This window comes from Acomys russatus, chromosome 13 (assembly GCF_903995435.1).
Source record: "Acomys russatus chromosome 13, mAcoRus1.1, whole genome shotgun sequence".
In the NCBI taxonomy this organism is placed as follows: Eukaryota; Metazoa; Chordata; class Mammalia; order Rodentia; family Muridae; genus Acomys; species Acomys russatus.
The window spans coordinates 54,628,850-54,644,252 of NC_067149.1; the positions used below are offsets into that span (position 1 = coordinate 54,628,850).

The 15,403-nt window shown below is 47.5% G+C and overlaps 1 protein-coding gene and 1 long non-coding RNA gene across 2 annotated transcripts in view; both read right to left on the bottom strand.

The window, feature by feature from the left end:
• Nucleotides 1-15,403, bottom strand: part of LOC127197511 (killer cell lectin-like receptor subfamily B member 1B allele C) — an 87,112-nt gene that overhangs the window by 48,887 nt on the left and 22,822 nt on the right. The window lies entirely within an intron of this gene.
• LOC127197512 (uncharacterized) lies at nucleotides 637-9,539 on the bottom strand. Its single transcript, XR_007831690.1, has 3 exons — nucleotides 9,502-9,539; nucleotides 4,913-4,974; nucleotides 637-761 (listed from the first exon to the last, which is right to left on the bottom strand). It is a non-coding gene; the product is annotated as an uncharacterized LOC127197512 (long non-coding RNA).

Consider the following 15,403-nt stretch of genomic DNA (forward strand, 5'->3'; position numbering starts at 1 on the left):
AGCTTGTGACCGAATAATAAGCAGTCAGTGCTGCATCAGCGTATCAGAACTCTATTGATGAATATTAAAACTTTATCTTAAAACATCTTTTTAGACTCTCTAATCTATTTAATATGTATTCATCAACTTTTAAATATTATCTCAGACTGTTAAAATTTTTCTAAAGCCGTTAAATGTTTTTGGAAGCCTCTCTTCTTAACTTGTATTTAGCAACGCTCAGGAAACATTTCTAGGTTGTGAAAGGTTTTTAGTGCGTGTGTGTCTTTAATGAGGTCAGGTAGCTGCAGGTATTTCCGTTAGAGGAAAGAAAAAAAAAAGTGTAGCCCAAGCTGTCCTGGAACTCGAGATCCACCTGCCTCTGCCTCCTTCAGCAAATCCTTCCGGCCTGCACCACCAGAGCCGGCGAGTAAATTCCGACTTCTGAAAGTAGTTAACTGAGCGCTGCAATGACGTCAGTCCGTTCCCAAACATCGCGAGACGGCTGTGACGGGAAAACTGCAAACAACGCTCCAAACCACACTATCAACCTCAGCCTTGCTCAAACCGCTCTTCGCGGATCTCAGGCAAACTCCCCGCCTTACGTCACCCACCCCTCCCCTCAGGGAACCGCAGCCTCACACAGTTCGCGGGCTCTTCCCGACACGCGCCCCCTGCTGGTCACTCTGCGAAACACACTCCCGCACCTCCAGGCCTGGCTGCCTGGGACCTCGCTATTCCCCCTGGTCCTGCTCTTGCTCTTCCTCTCCTGTGCTGCTGGGGACCTTGTGGCTCTGCTGGTGGACACCAAAGTTCCTGTCACTTCTTTACTCCCTTATGGCCTCACCTCTCTCGCACAGTCAGGAAGAGCTGTTTGCTTTCCCGCTGCTTCACGTTGGTGTTTGTTACCAGGATGAACTGGAAACTTCCAAGCTCCTTTCTGCAGAACCAGAAGACAGGTGTTTTCTCTCTGTGTGTCTTCATTTCAGTCCTCATGAGGGTTAGTGATGTGTGCAAGCTTTCTCGCGCTCCCTAGCCATCTTTATGCTGTTGTGACCCTCAACCTTGATTGTTCGTTTGTTTAGATTTAAGAAACACCTAAGATATTCACAAAGCCTGCCTGTATGAGTGTGGTTGCAGACGTGTCCAGTTAACTTTTTTAGATCTGGGGGCTTTAAAGGAATGAATGGGTGAGCCCCTCGGCATATTCAACATATGACGGCCTTTGGAGAGCAGAACACCGGGAAGAGATGGCGGCCTGATGGAGTCAGTAGTTCACAGAGAGCATTAAGTGCACCGTTTATATCCTGGACCTTCTCTATAAACGCCTTTCATGGATTTATGTACCTATTTATTCATTCATTCGTTGGTTCATTTATTCATTTCACTTGAGAGTCTTCTCTTTCCTGTAATTCATAAATTGTGCTTATGGTGTCACCAAATCCCTGCACGTCTCTTTTAAGATGTATTCTTTCCGTTGTTTCAGAGTTCCAGCTGCTCCACTGTGTCTTCAAGCCCTGAGGTTCTATCTACTTGTTACATTGTCCTAGGGAGGCTTTCCACAGAGTCTGTACAGTGTGTGGTAGGCTCCGCTGAGAGCCTTGGCCACCAAAGCCAGAGTGCAGCCACACGGTTTGGCAAAGCCCTTGCTTGTACAGACACCTCCCAACTGTCCCCAAAGTGTCCTCGGTTCCTTGACATAACAGCCATTTAAACCCACCCTGCGGATTAAAGTAGCCCTTAAAATATATGTTATGAAGTAGGGCTGTGTCTGGTCAGGTTCTGGTCTGGTTCTCTACGCCAGGACTTGAGTCCTCACGCACAAGAAAAGCTGTTTGCCTGAGGTGCCCGGTGTCCTGTACTCTGAGGGACCCTGAAAAATGAGATATTCAGTTTTTGAGCCTATCTCCCTTTCAGTCTTAATTTCTTTAAGTATTTACACCTCCTCACTGAGTGCACCTTTCAAGTCCTGTGGAATTGATTACTCCATTCAACCATTTGTCTTTTCTAGGACCTCAGTCAGGACTTTATTCCTGTCCCCTTTACCTACACTCTAGAGCTTGGGACCTCTGAAACCCAGTCACCTCATTGCTTCTGTTTATAAGCACTCTTTTAAATTCTAGGTCCTCGGATTCAGTGACATAATTTGTTGGGTTTGAGGTGGAAGCCGAGAAAATTCACTTCAGATGCAGAAGCCTAAAACGAAACCTTTATTTTCTGAGTCCCAGGAGGTGGCCAGTTAGGAATCTGACCCGAGTCCTTGCAGGAAAGCTGTATTGCCTATTAAAGGTGACAACTGAATTTAGCTCCTATGGGGTTGGAGTGGGGATGGTGGAACAGGAAGGTCAGCTCAGACTCATGATATTTTGCAAACAAGAAGTTCTAGCTAACCTTGAAAATGTGTCTGACATGGGGGAGATGGGCAGCTGGCCTTGTGCATGGAGAATTTTCTTTGATTAATAAGGCCACGGGCCAGGCCGTGGTGGCTCATGCCTTCATTCCAAGCACTCAAGAGGCACAGAGAGGCTGATCACTGTGAGATCAGGGCCAGCATGGTCTACAAAGTGAGTCCAGGACAGCCAAGGATACACAGAGAAACTGTCCTGAGGAAAAAAAAAATATTAGTGAATTAATTAAAAAAATAAGGTCATAGGGTATGCTGATCATAAACATAGCTTATGGTCAACCTGACCTTGTATACAGATTCTTTACATCAGCAATGAGCTGAGGGGATGTGGCTGGTGGGCCTCACAAAAAAAGATCTATAGTTTGTAGGGGAGGGCTACATGGCCAATGTTCTTCCATCTTGTCAGAGCCTAGGTTCCTATTTCTCCAGCAGTCTGCCATTTACCAGAAACCAGCTGACCCTGTCGTGGTTCGGCAGTTAGACACCTGTTGTGGTTTATTGTTGGGAATGGTCATTCTAAGACCCCACCCCCACCCCCCAAGCTACTCCTTTCTGGCTATAAACTAGCTTTTCCAGTAAGACTACTGGTAAGATCAGATTAAAGGCCAGCTACCTGCGAGCAAAAGTTCCAGGAACGTTTTCCTGACTAACCAGATTTTCACAACTTCTTTTTCTCTCTGGAGTTTCTCTCTTCTGCAATTAAGGCAGCTGTAAAGGTAGACACCTGCTGGAGCATTCCAGAGTTAGGTATCCATGGTAACCCTTACTTATGCAAATACCCATGACTCTGTGCCTATGTTAACTCTGTGAAAGTTCTCAATAAATGAAGTTTGATCAGATTGCAGACTTGCCCTCATTTCTTTGTGTCTCCTGTCCCACCACTCGTCTGGCCCCTCCACAGGTACCCACTGAAGACCCGGCAGGCCGGAACAATAGTTATGCTCCCCAAAAGGAGCAGGCCTCAACAGTCCCACATGTCTTTATGCACCCAGGTCAAATCTTTGTTGATCTATGTTTTTGTAAAGGATTATGCTGTGTTCATGTGAGGGCCATAAAGTCTAAGCAGGAGGACCAGGACTAGGGGCCCACTTGTCCCTTATGCCAGGAGCCCTTCTGGACAGAGCATTGCAGCCTGTCAGGTGGGGTAGGACAGCATTGTTTTCTTCTGTAACTTCTTCCTGCTAATGTGAGGGCATTGTTCTCCCTGCTCAGGAAGGCTGAGATGCTAGTCAGAGGGCAGGCAGTGGGGAACTATGGGAAACAATTGATTAGTAGATCCAGTTGAAAGACAGGGAGCAATCACATTGGCTGCACTGGTCTACATCAGCTCTCAGGAAGTCCAGAGCTCAGCAGCTTGCAGTCCCGAATGGAGTCTGTCAGCCAGGTGAAAATCTGTGGAGACAAATATAGGCTGGGGACAGAATTACAAGTTCCTAGTAATCGGGGAAGGTGAAGAATCTCAAAACCTGGGTAAATTCCCATTTTCAGGAACAGGTAGGTACCCTTATCTGGAGTTCATTTGATCTGTGGCCAGTGGACCAGGTCTTATGACTCTTGATTTTCTGAAACTCATATGAGTTTCGAGTGTAGAAAAGGAAGTATACTAGTATCACCGTTGTACTGAGATCTGTGTTTTCGAAGCCCAAGGTAACAGGTGTCTGTAAGGCAGCAGCAGTAGCCTCCTGCCTTTGAGACGTGGTAAGGAGAGGCACAAGAGCACATCCAGAAGAGAAGCAAAGGGAAGTTCCCATCCTGAGCTTGTGACTGAATAATACGCAGTCAGTGCTGCATCAGCGTGTGAGAACTCTATTGATGACTATTAAAAGTTTAAGTGATCTAAAACATCTTTGTAGACCCTGTAATCTATTGAATGTGTATCCATGGACCTTTAAGTATTCTCTGAGCCCGTTAACGATTCTCTAGAAGCTTTCAGTAGTTTTTGTAAGCTTGTGTTGGTAAGTGGTATTTCGGAAGGTTCCGGAAGGGTTTTTCGATTGTCAAAGTGTTTTAGTGCACATGTGTATTTCATGAGGTCAGGTAGCTACAGGTATATTCGTTAGAGGAAAAGAAAAAAAAAGTGTAGCCCAAGCTGTCCTGGAACTCGAGATCCACCTGCCTCTGCCTCCTTCAGCAAATCCTTCCGGCCTGCGCCACCAGAACAGGCGAGCGCTTATGCTGTTCTGAACGTAGTTAACTGAGCGGGGTAATGACGTCAGTCCCTCCCTAAACACCGCGAATGGACTTTGGAGGGAAAACCGCACACTCCGCCCCAAAACCCACAGTCAGCCTCAGCCCCTCCCTCCCTAGCTGCTCTTCCCCGGGATTCTGCAAACTCCCGGCCTCAAGTCACCCACCCCTCGCCGCAGAAACCCGCAGCCTCAAAGCACCTCGAGGGCTCTTCCCGACCCGCGCCCCCTGCTGGTCACTCTGCAAAACACACTCCCGCACCTCCAGCCTGGCTGCCTAGGACCTCGCTATTCCCCCTGCTCCTGCTCTTTCTTGCTCTTCCTCTCCTGTGCTGCTGGGGACCTTGTGGCTCTGCTGGTGGACGCCAAAGTTCCTGTCACTTCTTTACTCCCTTATGGCCTCACCTCTCTCGCGCAGTCAGGAAGAGCTGTTTGCTTTCCCGCTGCTTCACGTTGGTGTTTGTTACTGTTATGCCGAGATGATCGAGATCCACTTCAGGCCGGTTGGGTGGAGGACGGATCTCCAGGGAAGGCTGTGAGTCTCAGGATTGTTGACCTTCCAGCACGTTGGGTCCAGGAGGCTAAAATCCAAGGGAGTTGTTTTATGTCAGAGTCATTGGGGCTTAACTGTATCTAAGTGTTCCCCTGCAGTTTCTGGAGAGTGTGGCAGGTGTCATTCCCAGAATCCAGTAAGAAGGGCACATAGAGGACAAGTTCTCATAGAGACCATCATTAGTGGCAGAATATAAATTACATATAGGATATGGCATTAACTTTGCCCCTACATTACCAGGATGAAGTGGAAGCTTCCAAGCTGCTTTAAGCAGAACTAGAGGCCAGGTGTTTTCTCTCTGTCTCTCTTCATTTCAATCCTCATGAGGGTTAGTGACGTGTGCAAGCTTTCTGGCACTCCCTGGCCATCTTTATGCCGTTGTGATCCTTAACCTTGATTATTCGTTTGCTTGGATGAAGAAACAAACGCCTAAGATATTAGCAAAGCATGTCACTGTGGGTGTTGGCGAACTTTATTAGATCTATGGGCTTTAAAGAAGAGAATGCGTGAGTCCCTGGAGGTATTCAACACGCGATGGCATTTGGAGAGCTAAACTGAAAGAATGAGATGCCTAAAATATTTTTAAACATTGGCTAAACCCCATGTAAGACACAGGCAATTAGCTGGCTGCAGGGAGTTACTGGGGAGTGCATGAGCTAACAAGATACTGTTCCCTAACAGGCCAGCACAAATGGCCTTGACACCTATTTAGAGGTCACTAAGTTCTTTGAAGAAACAGACTTAAATGGTAGGAAAAGGTGATTTGAAAAGTAAAGGAGATTCAAGCTCACAGCTGAAGGAAGAAAAAAAAAAAATCCACCAGAGATAGCATTATCTGATGGCAACTGATCTGCCACACTTCCCCTGCCACCCACTTGGGAATATTTACACTTCCCTGAGCAAAATGGTGAATGAACAAAGAGAGTTAATCCATGGGTTGTCTTGGTGTCTTTTTGTAGCCCTCTGGCCAGTATATCCCCTCATGTTAAGTAGGATACCCCCTTGATTATGGGGCACTGGGAGGTAAAGAACCTATGGAAACTTCCCAGGCCAACACCCGGTGTCGCTCCCCGATACTGTTGGGCGACCCAGCTCAAGCTGTAACATGTAAAATTGTTCTTGTTTTTAGAGCGGTTTCAAGATTTTCCTGGTTGTTTTTGGGGATGTCAAGATCTGAGAGAGGCGGCCTGATGGAGTCAGTAGCTCACAGAGAGCACTAAGAGCACCTTTCCACCCGGAACCTTCTCTGTGTACCACTGCTTTTTAAAAAGTTTGTTTGTTTGTTTGTTTGTTTATCTTTTTGACCCTAGAAGCCTCTCTTTCTTGTAATTCATAAATTTGTGCTCATGGTCTCTCCAATTCCTTGCACATCTCTTTAAGGTGTATTCTGTTCTTTGATTTGTGCTCATGGTGTCTCCAAATCCTTACACATCTCTTTAAGGTGTATTCTTTTCTTTGTTTGAGAGTTCCAGCTGTTCCGCTGTGTTTTCAAGCCCTGACGTTCTAGCTGCTTGTTCCATTCTCCTGGGGAGCCTTTCCATAGAGTCTGTACAGTGTGTGGTAGGCTCCCCCTGAGAGCCTGGGCCACCAAAACCAGAGTGCAGCCACAGGGTTTGGCAAAGCTCTTGCTTGTACAGACACTTCCCAACTGTCACTAAGCTGTCCTCCCTTCCTTGATATAACAGCCATTTAAACCCACCCTGTGGGTTAAAGTAGCCATTAAAATATATGTAATGAAGTGGGGCTGTGTCTGGTCAGGTTCTGGTCTGGTTGTCTCAATCAGGACTTGAGTCCTCACACACAATAAAAGCTGTTTGCCTGAAGGTGCCCAGTGTCTGAGGGTCCCTGACAAACGGGATATTCAGTTTTTGAGCCTATCTTTCTTTCAGTCTTAATTTTTTTTAAGTATTTACACCTCCTCCCTGTGCGCACCTTTCAAGTCCTGTGGAATTGATTACTCCATTCAACCATTTGTCTTTTCTAGGACCTCAGTCAGGACTTTATTCCTGTCCCCTTTACCTGCACTCTAGAGCTTGTGCTCCCTGAAGCCCAGTCACCTCATTGTTTCTGTTTATAAACATTTTTTTTTTACATTCTAGGTCCTGGGATTCAGTGACATAATTTGTTGGGTTCAGGGTGGAAGCCCAGAAAACTCACTTCAGACGCAGAAGCTTAAAGTGAAAGTATTATTTTCTGAGCTCCGGGAGGCGGCCAGTTAGGGATCTGAACTGAATCCTTGCAGGGAAGCTGTTTTGTGTATTAAAGGTGACAACCATGAGTAGCTCATATGGGGTTGGGGTGGGGATGGTGGAACAGGAAGGTCAGCTCAGGCTTATGTTATTTGGCAAACAAGAAGTTCTAGCTAACCTTGAAAGTGTGCCTGGCAGGTGGGGCTTGTGGTTGGAGAAATTTTGTTGATTAACAAGGCTAGAGGCTGGGCAGTTGTGGGGCACGCCTTTAATCCCAGCACTAGGGAGGCAGAGGCAGGTAGATCACTGTAAATTCAAGGACAGTCTGGTCTGCAAAGTGAGTCCAGGGCAGCCAAGGATACATGGAGAAACTGTGTCTCGAAAAGCAAAAGCAAAAACAAAACAAACAAAACCAAACAAAGATTAATTAATTAAAAAAATAAATCATGGGGTATGCTGATCATAAACATAGCTTGTGGTCAACCTGACCTTGTATACAGATTCTTTTCATCAGCAATGAGCTGAGGGGATGTGGCTATAGTTATGCTCCCCAAAAGCAGCAGGCCTCAACAGTCCCACATGTCTTTATGTCCTCGGGTCAAATCTTTGTTGGTGTATGTTTTTGTAAAGGATTATGCTGTGTTCATGGGAGGGGCATAAAGTCTAAGCAGGAGGACCAGGACGAGGGGCCCACTTGTCCCTTATGCCAGGAGCCCTTCTGGACAGAGCAGTACAGCCTGTCAGGTGGGGTAGGACAGCATTGTTTTCTTCTGTAGCTTCTTCCTGCTGACGTCAGGGCATTGTTCTCCCTGCTCAGGAAGGCTGAGATGCTAGTGAGAGGGCAGGCAGTGGGGAACTATAGGAAGCAATTGATTAGTAGATCCAGTTGAAAGACAGGGAGCAATCACATTGGCTGCACTGGTCTACATCAGCTCTCAGGAAGTCCAGAGCTCAGCAGCTTGCAGTCCCGAATGGAGTCTGTCAGCCAGGTGAAAATCTGTGGAGACAAATATAGACTAGGGACAGAATTAAAATTTGCTAGTAACAGGGGGAAGGTGAAGAATCTGATAACCAGGGTAAATTCCCATTTTCAGGAACAGGTAGGTACCCTTATCTGGAGTTCATTTGATCTGTGGCCAGTGGACCAGGTCTTATGATTTTTGATTTTCAGAAACGCATATGAGTTTTGAGTGTACAAAAGAAAGTATACTAATATTACCATTTTCCTGAGATCTGTATTTTCGAAGCCCAAGGAAACAGGTGTCTGTAAGGCAGCAGCAGTAGCCTCCTGCCTTTGAGACGTGGTAAGGAGAGGCACAAGTGCACATCCAGAAGAGAAGCAAAGGTAAGTTCCCATCCTGAGCTTGTGACTGAATAATACGCAGTCAGTGCTGCATCAGCGTGTGAGAACTCTATTGATGACTATTAAAAGTTTAAGTGATCTAAAACATCTTTGTAGACCCTGTAATCTATTTAATGTGTATCCATGGACCTTTAAGTATTCTCTGAGCCCGTTAAGGATTCTCTAAAAACTTTCAGTAGTTTTTGTAAGCTTGTGTTGGTAAGTGGTATTTCGGAAGGTTCCGGGAACGTTTTTTCGATTGTCAAAGTATTTTAGTGCATATGTGTATTTCATGAGGTCAGGTAGCTGCAGGTATTTTCGTTAGAGGAAAGAAAAAAAAAAGTGTAGCCCAAGCTGTCCTGGAACTCGAGATCCACCTGCCTCTGCCTCCTTCAGCAAATCCTTCCGGCCTGCGCCACCAGAACCGGCGAGTGGTGATGGTGTTCTGAACGTAATTAACTGAGCGGTGCAATGACGTCAGTCCGTTCCCGAACATCGCGAGACGTGTATGGCGCGAAAACTACACAACGCGCCCCAAACCCCACTGTCAGCCTCAGCTCCGGTGTAGCCGCTCTTCCCCTAGCTCACCCAAACTCCCGGCCTTAGGTCACCCACCCCTCCCCGCAGGGAACCGCAGCCTCAGGCACCTCGAGGGCTCTTCCCGACCCCCGCCCCCTGCTGGTCACTCTGCAAAACACACTCCCGCACCTCCAGGCCTGGCTGTCTGGGACCTCGCTATTCCCCCTGCTCCTGCTCTTGCTCTTCCTCTCCTGTGCTGCTGGGGACCTTGTGGCTCTGCTGGTGGACGCCAAAGTTCCTGTCACTTCTTTACTCCCTTATGACCTTACCTCTCTCGCACAGTCAGGAAGAGCTGTTTGCTTTCCCGCTGCTTCACGTTGGTGTTTGTTACTCTTACGCCGCGATGTCCAGATCAGGAGAACCCCCCCCAAAAAAGACCACTAGGCTGGATACGGATGCAAAATAAACAGGGTCTCTTTTTTCTTTTCTTTCTTTCTTTCTTTCTTTCTTTCTTTCTTTCTTTCTTTCTTTCTTTCTTTCTTTCTTTCTTTCTTTCTTTCTTTTTTAAATTTCAGACAGGTTTCTCTGTGTAGCCTTGGCTGTCTTGGACTCCCTTTGTAGACCAGGCTGGACTTGAATGCACAATGATCCTCCTGCCTCTGCCTCCGGAGTGCTGGGATTAAAGGCGTGTGCTATCGCCCCCGCCCTAACAGGATCTCTTATTTCTAGCTCAGAGCTGGGGTCACAGTCCTTCCTGATGCACCAGGATGGGAGAGTGATCCCGGAGCGTCAAGGGGAATGGGTTTATAGGAAAGACTGTAACTGGGGGTGGGGGTCACAAGGAAGTAAGGACAATACCATCAGCTGGGGTCGTGAGTCTCAGGAATGTAGACCTTCAGGCAGGTTGGGTCCAGGAGGCCGAATCTTCAAGGAAGTTGTTTTCTCTCAGAGGATCACCGGGCCTTAACTGTAACTAATTGTTCCCGTGCAGTTTCTGCAGAGTGTGGCAGGTGTCAATCCCAGAATGCAGGGGTAGGACACCTAGGGGACAAGTTCTCATAGAGACCATCATTAGTTGTAGAGTATAAATTACATATAGGATACGGCATTAACTTTGCCCCTACATTACCAGGATGAACTGGAAACTTCCAAGCTCCTTCATGCAGAACTAGAGGCCGGGTGTTTTTCTCTCTTTGTGTCTTCATTTCAGTCCTCATGAGGGTTAGTGATGTGTGCAAGCTTCCTCGCGCTCCCTGGCCATCTTTATGCTGTTGTGACCCTTAACCTTGATTGTTCCTTTGCTTGGATTAAGAAACAAACGCCTAAGATATTGGTAAAGCATGTCACTGTGAGTGTCGGCGAGGACGTGTCCAGTGAACGCATTAGACTGGGGGCTTTAAGGGATGAGTGAGTGAGTCCCTGGGCATATTCAACACATGATGGCATTTGGGGAGCTGAACACCAGTAAGAAATGGCGGCCTGATGGAGTCACAGGGAGCACTAAGCACCGTGGCACCCTGGACCTTCCGTGTGCACCCCTTTTATTTTCTTTGACCTAATAGTTCTCTCTTTCCTGTAATTCATGAATTTGTGCTTATGGTGTCTCCAAACCCCTGCATGTCTCTTTAAGATGTATACTTTTCTTTGTTTGAGAGTTCCAGCTTGAGATACCAAAAGAACTAAAATTGGATTTCAGGGTAACTAGGACAAAGGTTAAAAAAAAAAAAAAAAAGGCCTACAGGAGATAATCTGGCCAGCTGCAAAGAGCAGCTCCCACTAGAGATAGGGATGCCTAGTGACTGACCCAAAGAGTCCCACAGGAGATAGAGTTCATAGGAGACCCAGTTTTATGGCCACATTCCTTCCTGCCCTGGGAACCTACCAAGCCCATGGGGAGAACAAAATAAGTTGAGCCATGGGTGGTCTTGGCGCCCTTTTCTGCTTAAGGGACATTGAGAGGATAAAAGGACCTGAGATCACGGCCTCGAAGTCGCCCCTGATACCTAGCATTTAGGGGATCGGTTGCGACCCAGCTTGGAACTGAATTAAAGATTCCTCTTGCATTTTACAGCGGTTTCTAGCACCTCACATAGCTGCAGGTATTTTCGTTAGAGGAAGGAAAAAAAATGTGTAGCCCAAGCTGTCCTGGAACTCGAGATCCACCTGCCTCTGCCTCCTTCAGCAAATCCTTCCGGCCTGCGCCACCAGAACCGGCGAGGGTTGTGGTGTTCTGAAAGTAGTTAACTGAGAGCTTCAATGACGTCAGTTCGTTCCCAAACATCACGAGAGAGCTGTGGCGGGAAAACTGCAAACAACGCTCCAAACCCTACTGTCAACCTCAGCCTTGCTCAAACCGCTCTTCGCTGATCTCACGCAAACTCCACGCCTCAAGTCACCCACCCCTCCCCGCAGGGAACCGCAGCCTCACGCACCTCGAGGGCTCTTCCGACCCGCGCCCCCTGCTGGTCACTCTGCAAAACACACTCCCGCACCTCCAGGCCTGGCTGCCTGCAATCTGCTATTCCCCATCCTGTAGCTCTTGCTTTAACCCTCCCGCGGTTTGCTTGAGCTCTGCCTGGGCCTTTGTCTAGGTAACCAGACACAACGCTCCAGGAGGAGGAACTGCAGATTAGATCTTTAGTGTGATGCTGAGGGAAGTGTGGTAAGGTCTCAGGGTGCTGGGGACCTTGTGGCTCTGCACAGTCAGGAAGAGCTGCTTGCTTTCCCGCTGGTTCACATTGGCCTGGTGGCACTCAGAGGAAGGGTAAGCAGGCTACCAAGATGAGATTTGATAGATAGCCTATGACCCTACTGTGGGGGAGGAGGTCCCCTTGGTCATAGACTAGGGGAGGGGAATAGGGTGAAAGAGGGAGGGGGGAACGGGAAGATACCAGTGATGGGATAACAATTGAGATTTAATCTGAATAAATTACTTAAACTAAGAGAGAGGGAGGGAGGGAGAGAGAGAGACAGACAGAGAGAGAGAGAGAGAGAGGGAGAGAGAGAGAGAGAGAGAGAGAGAGAGAGAGAGAGAGCGAAAGCGCAGCCTGATTGGGTCACAGGGAGCACTAAAAGTACCGTTGCACCCTGGACCTTCCGTGTGCACCCCTTTTATTTTCTTTGACCTGAGAGTCTTCTCTTTCCTGTAATTCATGAATTTGTGCTCATGGTGTCTCCAAACCCCTACATGTCTCTTTTAAGATGTATTCTTTTCTTTATTTGAGAGTTCCAGCTCTTCCACTGTGTCTTTAAGCCCTGACGTTCTATCTACCTGTTCCATTGTCCTAGGGAGGCTTTCCATAGAGTCTGTACAGTGTGTGCTATGCTCCCCTGAGAGCCTGGGCCAGGAAAACCAGAGTGCAGCCACAGGGTTGGGCAAAGCCCTTGTTTGTACAGACACCTGGCTACATGTCTTTAGCTTACCCAGCTTATATGAATTTAAGTTTACAAAAGGAAGTATACTAATATCACCATTGTACTGAGATCTATATTTTCTAAACCCAAGGTAACAGGTGTCTGTAAGGCAGCAGCAGTAGCCTCCTGCCTTTGAGACGTGGTAAGGAGAGGCACAAGTGCACATCCAGAAGAGAAGCAAAGGGAAGTTCCCATCCTGAGCTCGTGACTGAATAATAAGCAGTCAGTGCTGCATCAGCGTGTGAGAACTCTATTGATGACTATTAAAAGTTTATCTTAAAATATCTTTTTAGACTCTAATCTATTTAATGTGTCTTCATCAACTTTTAATTATTATCTCAGACTGTTAAAATTTTTCTAAAGCCATTAAATATTTTTGGAAGCCTCTCTTCTTGAGTTGTATTTAGCAACGCTCAGGAAACGTTTTTCGATTGTGAAAGGTTTTTAGTGCTAGTGTGTCTTTCATGAGGTCAGGTAGCTGCAGGTATTTTCGTTAGAGGAAAGAAAAAAAAAAAGTGTAGCCCAAGCTGTCCTGGAACTCGAGATCCACCTGCCTCTGCCTCCTTCAGCAAATCCTTCCGGCCTGCGCCACCAGAACCGGCGAGTGAACAGCGACTTCTGAAAGTAGTTAACTGAGCGGTGCAATGACGTCAGTCCGTTCCGAAATATCGCGAGACGACTGTGGCGGGAAAACTGCACAGAGTCCCAAACCCCACTGTCAGCCTCAGCCCTGCTCTAGCCGCTCTTCCCAGATCTCAGACAAACTCCCCGCCGCCCGTCACGCACCCCTCCCCTCAGGGAACCGCAGCCTCACACAGTTCGCGGGGTCTTCCCGACCCGCGGCCCCTGCTGTTCACTCTGCAAAACACACTCCCGCACCTCCAGGCCTGGCTGCCTGGGACCTCGCTATTCCCCCTGCTCCTGCTCTTGTTCTTCCTCTCCTGTGCTGCTGGGGACCTTGTGGCTCTGCTGGTGGACGCCAAAGTTCCTGTCACTTCTTTATTCCTTTACGGCCTCACCTCTCTCGCACAGTCAGGAAGAGCTGTTTGCTTTCCCGCTGGTTCACCTTGGTGTTTGTTACCAGGATGAACTGGAAACTTCCAAGCTCCTTCCTGCAGAACCAGAAGACAGGTGTTTTCTCTCTGTGTGTCTTCATTTCAGTCCTCATGAGGGTTAGTGATGTGTGCAAGCTTTCTCGCGCTCCCTGGCCATCTTTATGCTGTTGTGACCCTCAACCTTGATTGTTCGTTTGTTTAGATTTAAGAAACAAACACCTAAGATATTCACAAAGCCTGCCTGTAGGAGTGTGGTTGAAGACGTGTCCAGTTAACTTTTTTAGATCTGGGGGCTTTAAAGGAATGAATGGGTGAGCCCCTCGGCATATTCAACATATGACGGCCTTTGGAGAGCAGAACACCGGGAAGAGATGGCGGCCTGATGGAGTCAGTAGTTCACAGAGAGCATTAAGTGCACCGTTTACATCCTGGACCTTCTCTATAAAGCCTTTCATGGATTTATGTACCTATTTATTCATTCATTCGTTGGTTCATTTATTCATTTCACTTGAGAGTCTTCTCTTTCCTGTAATTCATAAATTGTGTTTATGGTGTCACCAAATCCCTGCACGTCTCTTTTAAGATGTATTCTTTCCGTTGTTTCAGAGTTCCAGCTGCTCCACTGTGTCTTCAAGCCCTGAGTTTCTATCTACTTGTTACATTGTCCTAGGGAGGCTTTCCACAGAGTCTGTACAGTGTGTAGTAGGCTCTCCTGAGAGCCTGGGCCAGGAAAACCAGAGTGCAGCCACAGGGTTGGGAAAAGTCCTTGCTTGTACAGACACCTGGCTACGTATCTTTAGCTTACCCAGCTTATATGAAATTGAGTTTACCAAAGGAAGTATACTAGGATCACCGTTGTACTGAGATGTATGTTTTCGAAGCCCAAGCTAACAGGTATCTGTAAGGCAGCAGCAGTAGCCTCCTGCTTTTGAGACGTGGTAAGGAGAGGCACAAGCGCACATCCAGAAGAGAAGCAAAGGGAAGTTCCCATCCTGAGCTTGTGACTAAATAATAAGCAGTCAGCGCTGCATCAGTGTGTGAGAATTCTATTGATGACTATTAAAAGTTAACTTAATCTAAAGCAACTGTTTAGACCCTCTAATCTATTTAATGTGTATCCATCGACCTTTAAGTATTCTCTGAGCCCGTTGACGATTCTCTAAAAGCTTTAAGAAGTTTCTGTAAGGTTGTGTTGGTAAGTGGTATTTCGGAAGGTTCCGGAAAGGTTTTTCAGTTGTGAAAGGTTTTTAGTGCGTGTGTGTATTTCATGAGGTGGGGTAGCTGCAGGTATTTTTGTTAGAGGAAGGCAAAAAGAAAAAAAGCAAAAAGTGTAGCCCAAGCTGTCCTGGAACTCGAGATCCACCTGCCTCTGCCTCCTTCAGCAAATCCTTCCGGCCTGCGCCACCAGAACCGGCCAGCGCCGGTGGTGTTCTGAACATAATTAACTGAGCGGTGCAATGACGTCAGTCCGTTGCGAAACATCGCGAGAGGACTGAGGTGGGAGAACTGCAAACAATGCCCCAAATTCGACGGTCAGCATCAGTGGCGCTCAAGTGGCTCTTTCCCAATCTCATGCGAAGTCCCAGATGCAGGTCATCCACCCTTCCCGCAGGGAACCGCAGCCTCAGGCACCTCGAGGGCTCTTCCCGACCCGCGCCTCCTGTTGGTCACTCTGCAAAACACACTCCCGCACCTCCAGGCCCGCCTGTCTGGGACCTCGCTATTCCCCCTGCTCCTGCTCTTGCTCTTCCTCTCCTGTGCT